Source organism: Epinephelus lanceolatus, chromosome 21 (genome assembly GCF_041903045.1).
Source record: "Epinephelus lanceolatus isolate andai-2023 chromosome 21, ASM4190304v1, whole genome shotgun sequence".
Taxonomy (NCBI): domain Eukaryota; kingdom Metazoa; phylum Chordata; class Actinopteri; order Perciformes; family Serranidae; genus Epinephelus; species Epinephelus lanceolatus.
The window spans coordinates 28,074,513-28,083,035 of NC_135754.1; positions in this window are offsets into that span (position 1 = coordinate 28,074,513).

Below are 8,523 nucleotides of genomic sequence, written 5' to 3' on the forward strand. Positions count from 1 at the left end.
TCTGCCTGTTACATGCATTGTCTTCTTTCAAGATACACTTCTGTTACAGTCTTGTTCAAAATAAACACACTACGTCGGTACAGCCCCATGAATTGATGTTTTTTTTCCTCCAACAACAAACACAGGTTTAGGAAAAAGAATAGGCTTTGGTCTTAGAATCTTATGTGACGTGAACACTCTCAGGTGAAGGTCAGTGTTTGTTGGATCCATCCACCACCCATCCCGCCCGCCCCTCGTGGACTTTCGCCAATAAACTATAACGGCAACTGGACGCATATCATGCCTTTTTTCATTGGTTTCTGACAATGGAAGTTACTGCCTAAGTGCCGGATTTTGACGACTGGGTCACCAACTTCCATTTGAGAGAGCTGTGTTCGGGTCCTGTAAGGTCCTCTTCTTTTTTCCTAAACCTAACCATGTGTTTTTGTTGTTGAAGAGAGAAAAAAATGTAATTCATGGTGCTGTACTGACGTAGTGCTTTTATTTTGTCGAGCCCAGTTGCACTCCGAAGTCGTCGAAAGCTTGGGCAGTGACTAGTGGCATCAGAAACCAATAAAAAAGTGCTTCCTTTAACGTCTGCATAATACGCAGCCAGTTGCCGTTATAGTTTAACAGGGCCTGGTGGCATCAGGGGGAAACGCGATGGCACAAGGACGAAAGTTAAGGCAGCAAAATTATGCCATTTATGTAGCCTATATCTATATGAAAATAACATAACTGTCTCTTCATTTGAAGCTTGTGGTGTTTGTGAGGGCCAAAAGTCTTAATCCAAGCTGACTTTGGTCGCACATGGCAGAATTATCCTTGACGGCTGTTTGCCAGAAACTCATGCAACGTGGTGTAAGGACTGACATTGTCCACAAAAATAGAAAGTTGTGTTGGATGAATGTATAAAGCACAGGACTTTCACCAAGGAGACTGGGAGTTGAGTTTGTAGGATAACATTAGCTTATTATTAGGTCATATTAAAGGTCCAATGTGTAGGATTTAGGGGGATATACTGGCAGCAGAAATGGGATATAATATAATAACTAGGTTTTCTTTAGTGTGTAATCACCAGAAGATAAGAATCATTGTGTTTTGTTACCTTAAAATTAGTTTTTAATTACCAAACACTGGCTCTAGATATTTCTTCTTCGTGTCTCACTAGAGCTACGTATCGGGTAGTGACAGCAACACTGCCCCCACGGTTCCCGGTGGTACTGCTCCGTTTATGGAAACGTGCAGAAATACGGATGAAATGAACGCGGAGCACGGACAGAAGGCTCCGTCCGTATCCGGATCCGTATTTAACATTGAGCATAAATGAGCCTTTAATCTTACTGTCCTCACTGTTCCTTTAAAGTCGTATTTTGACATTGCTGGGAGGTTCCAGTTGATAGCCAGGTAACTATTTGTAAACCTTAACGTTACTGTATGTCTCGATTGGATGTTTAAACTATGGTCATTTACAGTCTCAATGTTCTTTCTACTGAACTACACCCGCCAGCAGTATCATTGCACTGAAGTAAGTGTGCAACTCATGGACAAGAGGTTCATGCTCATGACAACTTGAGGTGTAAACATACCCTTAAACTTCAATTAAAGTCCCAATCAAACGCCCAGTTCCTTTTACTAGCCCGGTGTGGCTACACATTTTGACAAATAAAGGCCCATGTAGTTCATTTTTATCGGTGGATGTATAAAACCAGGTTGTTGCCAACCCACTTGAGCTAACATTGGTTAGCTGTTTAGATTGTACATACGGATGAATCTGCTTTCACGTCTGGAAACTTCCGTCTCCAGCATGAGGTGCGCCCTTGTTAAGGATTTTGCTCGGACACAGAAGTTACTCTGTTATCCTGAAGCCTCCTTAAGAAATCTGATCCTTTCTTTGACGGTTCGACGACGGGAACCTCTTGCAACAACCCCAGTAGGATCTGAACCCTGGACCTTCCTCATGGAAGATGAGTGCTCTAACCACTACACTAGGGAGGCCCTATATTGTACATACAGATATAAATGTTTAAACTTTTGTCAATATGGAGATGCTACACATTGTTAGCTTGGTTGATTTCATTATACTCCCCTAATCCCAAATGGATCCCTTACAGACTCCTTGACTCAAGCCCTAAGCCCTTACAGACCTAGGACCAATTCCATTTCTTCCCCTTAGCCCTTGTCTTGGTATGTTGGTCTATCCTTGGTCTTGGTCTTGTATGTAGGTCTGTAAGGGCATAGGGCTTGAATCAACGAGTCTGTAAGGGATCTATTTGGGATTGGGGGACTGAGACCATGAGCACCAAAGAAGACTGGAAGTCATTCAGATTTACCTGCATGATGAAACAAGTGTGGAATTTTTCTAAAGCTGTCATAAAGTCAGAATATGTGACCACTCCTCGATTACCTGGTAAGTTATTCATATTCCTTTGGTCTGGAAGGGTCCACCGATCAAAAGACGTGTTTTTTTACAAAAATTAACCCAGCTTATGAATATTGTTTCAACAGGATAAAGTGGTGTTGGATTGGTAAGCACGGTGCTGTTATCCTCGGGTGCTGTGAAACAAATCTTTGCTGAGTAAGTAGTCTTTGCTAAAAGTAACTAAAGGCCTGTCTCATATAGAAGCCTGTCTCAAATATAAGCCTGTGGAGTTTGGTGATTTAAGCAAATAGCTAGCTCAATGGTGCTAGGTGAGCTAGCAGCAGATGCACACTTCCTTCTGCGCAGACAGAAAGTAGTTCCCACATGAAACTGCTCACAACACGGTCTGTGGATTATCTTGAGTAACATGATTTCCAGAAAGTGACATTGCTGTTGAGTTTTTCCAACTTTTTTTGGTGCTTTACACACCATAAGCTGGTTGCCATCTTGTTCAATTGTAGTAGAGAGAATATCTGGTTTTCGATTTTGGATGAACTATCCCTTTTTAAAATGCACACGTCACATTTTCCTTTTCAGAATATCCATGGTTGTCTGAATAAAAACACTTCATCACCTTTTGTCTTCAGCCTAGACTTTGGAACAGGCAGGAGAGTTGTGTATCGGTGTTATAGAGAGCATATCACATCTTATGATGATCTTATTGAATTCCTCCAGCTTGTAAACACCAGAACAATCTCTCCCACCCCTTCCAATCTCAGGGGAACAGAGGCCTTTGATAACATGACAAACATCACAAGAGAATAGAAAACATCTTTCCAGCAGTTACGTTCTTCCCCTGCCACTCAGTTTTACCTGCCTCGGGGCATTTATGCTTTTGTTGATGTGTTTTCCTCCCCCTCTCAAAGTCTCTTTATACATCCTCCTGCAACTGCGAAACCTTTGCAACTTCACGCCTTGTGTGTGCCTGGCAGCAGTTACACCTGTATCATCATGTCAGTCACAGTTCCTCGTCAGTCCTCTGCTTTTCAGATTCAACCAGCAGCTTTTGTAAGTCAGTGTCGGTTTGTCGACTTTTGTGCAACTGTGGCAAAAAAAGCTGTGAAGGCTCTATATTTCTCTGCTGTGCTACCTTGAGTATCTGGTCAGGTTGTAAACAAAGATTTGTTCAGTCAAGTGGGAAGGATTGATCATCTGTAAAAGCAAGAATTTCTCCTGTGAGTTAGATATCTCTTGGTGTTTTTTTCTGTCTCTTTGAGGTCATTTTGCATCTCTTTTGGTGGTTTTGTGTCTCTCTGTAGTCATTTTGTGTCTCTTTGAGGTCATTTTGTATCTCTTGGTGTTTTTTTCTGTCTCCCTGAGGTCATTTTGTATCTCTTGGTGGGTTTTTCTGTGTCTCTGAGGTCATTTTGCATCTCTTGGTGTTTTTTTCTGTCTCTTTGAGGTCATTTTGCATCTCTTTTGGTGGTTTTGTGTCTCTCTATTGTCATTTTGTGTCTCTTTGAGGTCATTTTGCATCTCTTGGTGGTTTTGTGTCTCTCTGAGGTCATTTTGTGTCTCTTTGAGGTCATTTTGTATCTTTTTTGGTGGTTTTGTATCTCTCTGTAGTCATTTTGTATCTCTTTGAGGTCATTTTGTATCTCTTTTGGTGGTTTTGTATCTCTCTGTAGTCATTTTATGTCTCTTTGAGGTCATTTTGTATCTCTTTTGGTTATTTTGTGTCTCTCTGAGGTCATTTTGTGTCTCTAGTCATTTTATGTCTCTTTGAGGTCAGTGTTTTTTTGGTCATTTTGTGTCCCCATGAGGTCATTTTGCATGGGTTTTTTGTCATTTGGTGTCTGTTTAACTACATTTTTTTTTTAATCTCTTTTGGTCATTTTGTGTCTCTCCGTAGTCTTTTGTGTCTCTTTGAGGGCATTTTGTGAGTTTTTCTTGGGGGTCATTTGTGTCTTTTTGAAGTTATTTTGTATCATCTTTGGTGGGTTTGTGTCTCTCTATAGTAATTTTGTGTCTCTTTAAGGTCAATTTGTATCTTCTTTGGTGGTTTTGTGTCTCTCTGTAGTCATTGTATGTCTCTCTGAGGTCATTTAGCAACATTTTGGGTCATTTTGTGTCTCTTTGAGGTTATTTTGTATCTCCTTTGGTCATTTTTTAGCTCTCTGTAGTCTTTTGTGTCTCTATGAGGTAATTTTCTGTTTGTTTGGGGTTTTTTTGTCATTTTGTGTCTCTAGTCATTTCGGGGGTTTTTTGGTCGTTTTTGTATCTCTCTGTAGTGAATTTGTGTCTCTCTGAGGTCATTTTGCATGTTGTTTTTGTCATTTTGTGTCTCTTTACGATCAGTTTGTATCTCTTTCTGTCTTTTTGTGTCTCTTTGAGGTCATTTTGTATTGCTTTGATGTTATTTTGTGTCTCTTTCTCATTTATGTTTCTTGGCAGTTCCCTCACATCTCTTTGTGGTCATTTGTGTTTCTTTCCAATTGATCTGTGAAGGCAGTGGTGTAGTAGTGGTAGCTGATGAGGTGGGTGTACTACTAGGTTGATGAATCGGCTACCGAGGAGGAAGTGGGTTTACTCTCCTATATATATCAATGGCATTTTGGCTGATAGGTGGTTATACTGCAAACCGCCAGAAAAAGAGATGGGTACACCCCGTATACCTGCATATGCCCGACACAACACCACTGTCGTTCAGTCATCTATCCATGAGAACAACCATTACTTGTCCATCTTCTGACCTGCCCCTAAACCCTGACCGCTGACCCCAAACACTCGACACTGTTGACCCAGAAACATGGTGTGAGTAAAGAGCCTCTTTGGCAGAGGGGCAGACAGAGACAGGATGTACAAGGTAGCACCCCCACCCCCACTCCAACTCTCAATAGCACTGTAAAAAAAAATAAAAGCCATCAGAATTAAGAGTTTAGCACCGGGCCAAATAGCTGGAGATTAACAGCTCCAAAAATAGGTGAAATGGTGTGTGTGTGTGTGTGTGTGTGTGATTGAGTGAGAGAGGAATTAACAGAGACGAGGAGAGAGACCGATAGAGGGAGAATTGTAGAACTAATTTGGTAATTTGGCCAAGAGTTGAAAGAGCCACTTCAGTCATTACTGTAAGTGCAGCCACAGCGTTTATGTATTTCTAAAATCCAATGACCTAGTTAGCAGAAAAATGAATCTGCTGCTGCACACTGGAGTGGGATATCTGTGTGTGAGTGTTTTACCTTCCACTAGCACAGCAGCTAAGCTTACCAGCGGACCTGAACAGGACTAAAGTTAGTGGCTAAAGTTAGCCCTGTCTGTCACCTGATCCCAGTCAAGGGTCAGAGGTTAGATCCTTTCAGTGGCTGTGGTTGGGTTTCACAGTCAGGTGGCTGTCATTAAACTGCTGTGAAATGTAGTTTCTGCAAGGGCATTTTCAACAATGATCAGATATTAAATATAAAATAGGAGAAATAAAAAGGGGATGCATGTATTTGATATGGTTTTTATCTCTTCTCGTTCAGATGGATTACTCAATACACAATGTGTTTAGGATTAAGATAAAAAATGTAAATGATGATTTAAAGTATTAAAAGGTAGGATGTAAAATGGAAACCAGATTATTTCCCCTTGTCACTTTTACATTAAATGTAATATCTGTGATTAGACAAGGGAGACCAGAAACTATAGTGGAGCAACATGTCTGGATTACAAATCCTACAGTGCCTCCATGTGGTGAAAGTTTCAAAGAACATTTTCTTAACTCCAAAACCATCACTATTAAAGACTGTGTATTTGATCTCTAAATCCTGAGAGACCAATTAAGCCATTAGACTGTTCAGTAAATGCCTGAAAGAGAGAAAAGGGTAAAAAGATAAAGGTAGGAGGAGATACTGGGGCCAGCAGTGGGAGCCGGTGACACAGGCAGAAACAGACTGACAGCTGAGGTGACTCATGTCTATTTTTATTCAGCCGCATGTCTCTGTGGAAAACAGCTAAACAGACATGTTATACATCTCTTGTTTTGTATCGACAGATTGGAAATCAGGGCTACTGTAGAAGGCTTCTTCATGGCAGCTGTGGAACACTACAGAAAACAAAGCACACACTGCTGCAGAGTGCAACTAGGAAAAAAAGACACTCAAACACAAATCATTTGAATATATATAACAGGAGGAAACACAGTCATAGTAGCGACTTCAAATTTGTTAGTAAAGCAACTTTTCTGATATGATAATGCCGGATGGCAACAGGTACTGTGAGATGTTTACAGATTGTGAAGTCAAATCTGCACCTTCTACACTTTATCATACTTTGGGCCTCAGTCGCAGACAATACGTACACACAAATCTGTGCTCAGACCAAGGAACCAAGGGCATAATTATAATATGTATTTGCAGGGGAGGGACACATACCCTCAATATTCAAGTGTGCTCAAAATGCCTCACCCCCCCCCCCCCCCTCCCCCCCACCCCACACCCCACCCCCCACTCCAATATACTGATAAAAAATTAGATTAAAAAAATAAATAAAAAGCTATACTATGACAGACAACTACGCAACACCATCTGAAATAGTTGTTAGGAAATTTAATCATGATATTAAATGAATTGCCATTAGAAGTACTGTGGGTTCTAGTATTACAGTGTATGTGTTGCTGTAATCCAAGCCGTTGCTCAACTGCTGTGGGAACAATCAATGTCAAACACTGTACTGTCTCGGTTTCATTACTTTAAAATATTTTTGTTAGTATGTCATTAGTATGTCATAAAAAAAAAAAAAAATCAATCATACACCAGCTCCCTAAAACTGCACTCACTCATAAAACCTGGAGAATCCTTGATCCAAAAGTTGTGTTTCAAAATGCTTTAAAATGGTCTGTTAAGCTGTGAAGCTTCTAAGAATTCTAAGAATTACCCCGACTCTCCAGGAGGATTGGGTCGCAGAGGGTACTACAGGGTAGAGTGGGTTAGTGTTGAATACATGATTACAGCCCTGGCTTAAACTGTGTGAATGAGCGTTTTCTGCACAAATCACAATTCATCAAAATTTCCATCCATCCATCCATTTTCATTCGCTTATCTGGGGCCAGGTCATGGGGGCAGCAGGCTGAGCAAAGCACCCCAGACGTCCCTCTCCCAGCAACGCTTTCCAGCTCCTCCTGGGGGACCCCAAGGTGTTCCCAGGGCAGATGATGTAATCCTTCCAGTGTGTTCTGGGTCTGCCCTGGGGCCTCCTACCAGTGGGACGTGCCACCTCAACTGACCCCATTCAACACGAAGGAGCAGCAGCTCTACTCCGAGCTCCCTCCGGATGTCCAAGCTCCTCACCCTATCTCTAAGGCTGAACCCAGACACCCCACGGAGGAAACTAATTTCAGCCGCTTGTATCCATGATCTCATTCTTTCGGTCACTACCCAGAGCTCATGACCATAGGTGAGGGTTGGGACATATGTAGATGGACCAGTAAATCGAAAGCTTTGCCTTCCGGTTCAGCTCCCTCTTCACCACGACGGACCGGTGCAACGCCTGCATCACTGTAGAAGCCGCACCAAACCGCCAATCAATCTCACACTCCATTCTACCCTCAACAAGACCCCGAGATACTTGAGCTCCCTCGGGGAGAGTTACTGCCTCCTCATTAATTATTGCCATAATTAAAATATTTAACTATAAAAACTGAGTGTCCCAGCCCTGGTTTACAGTGGAGTAGCCTATACGAGATTGTCCATACTGAAATGTTATTGACTTGGCTTATAACGATTGGCTGCTCCCATCAATTTCTAGTGCTGTGAAATTGCACATATATAAAAGGTATATAAAAGATCCTTTAGCTCTATAATTTACCTTCAAGCAGGCATTCAGATATCTAGCCTTAAAGGCTTCTTCAGAAGCTGATATAACATGTTTAAAGAGAATGACAAACGTCTTACCAGCCATTTCCGACTGCCAAGACATTTACTAATGTGTGCGTAGATGCAGCTTTATCGCATTCTCCATAATACACCCCAGGCAAACGTTTTCCTCAAATAGACAAATACAAGCACATCAGTCTTGCGCCTGTCAGTTTAGAATGACTCTGGTTCACTAACATGCACACATTGGTAAGAGCGTGTCATGAATCCGATGGTAATGTAGAATTTATACTTCTGCGCTGAATCAACGCTGTAGCTACGCCGTCGACA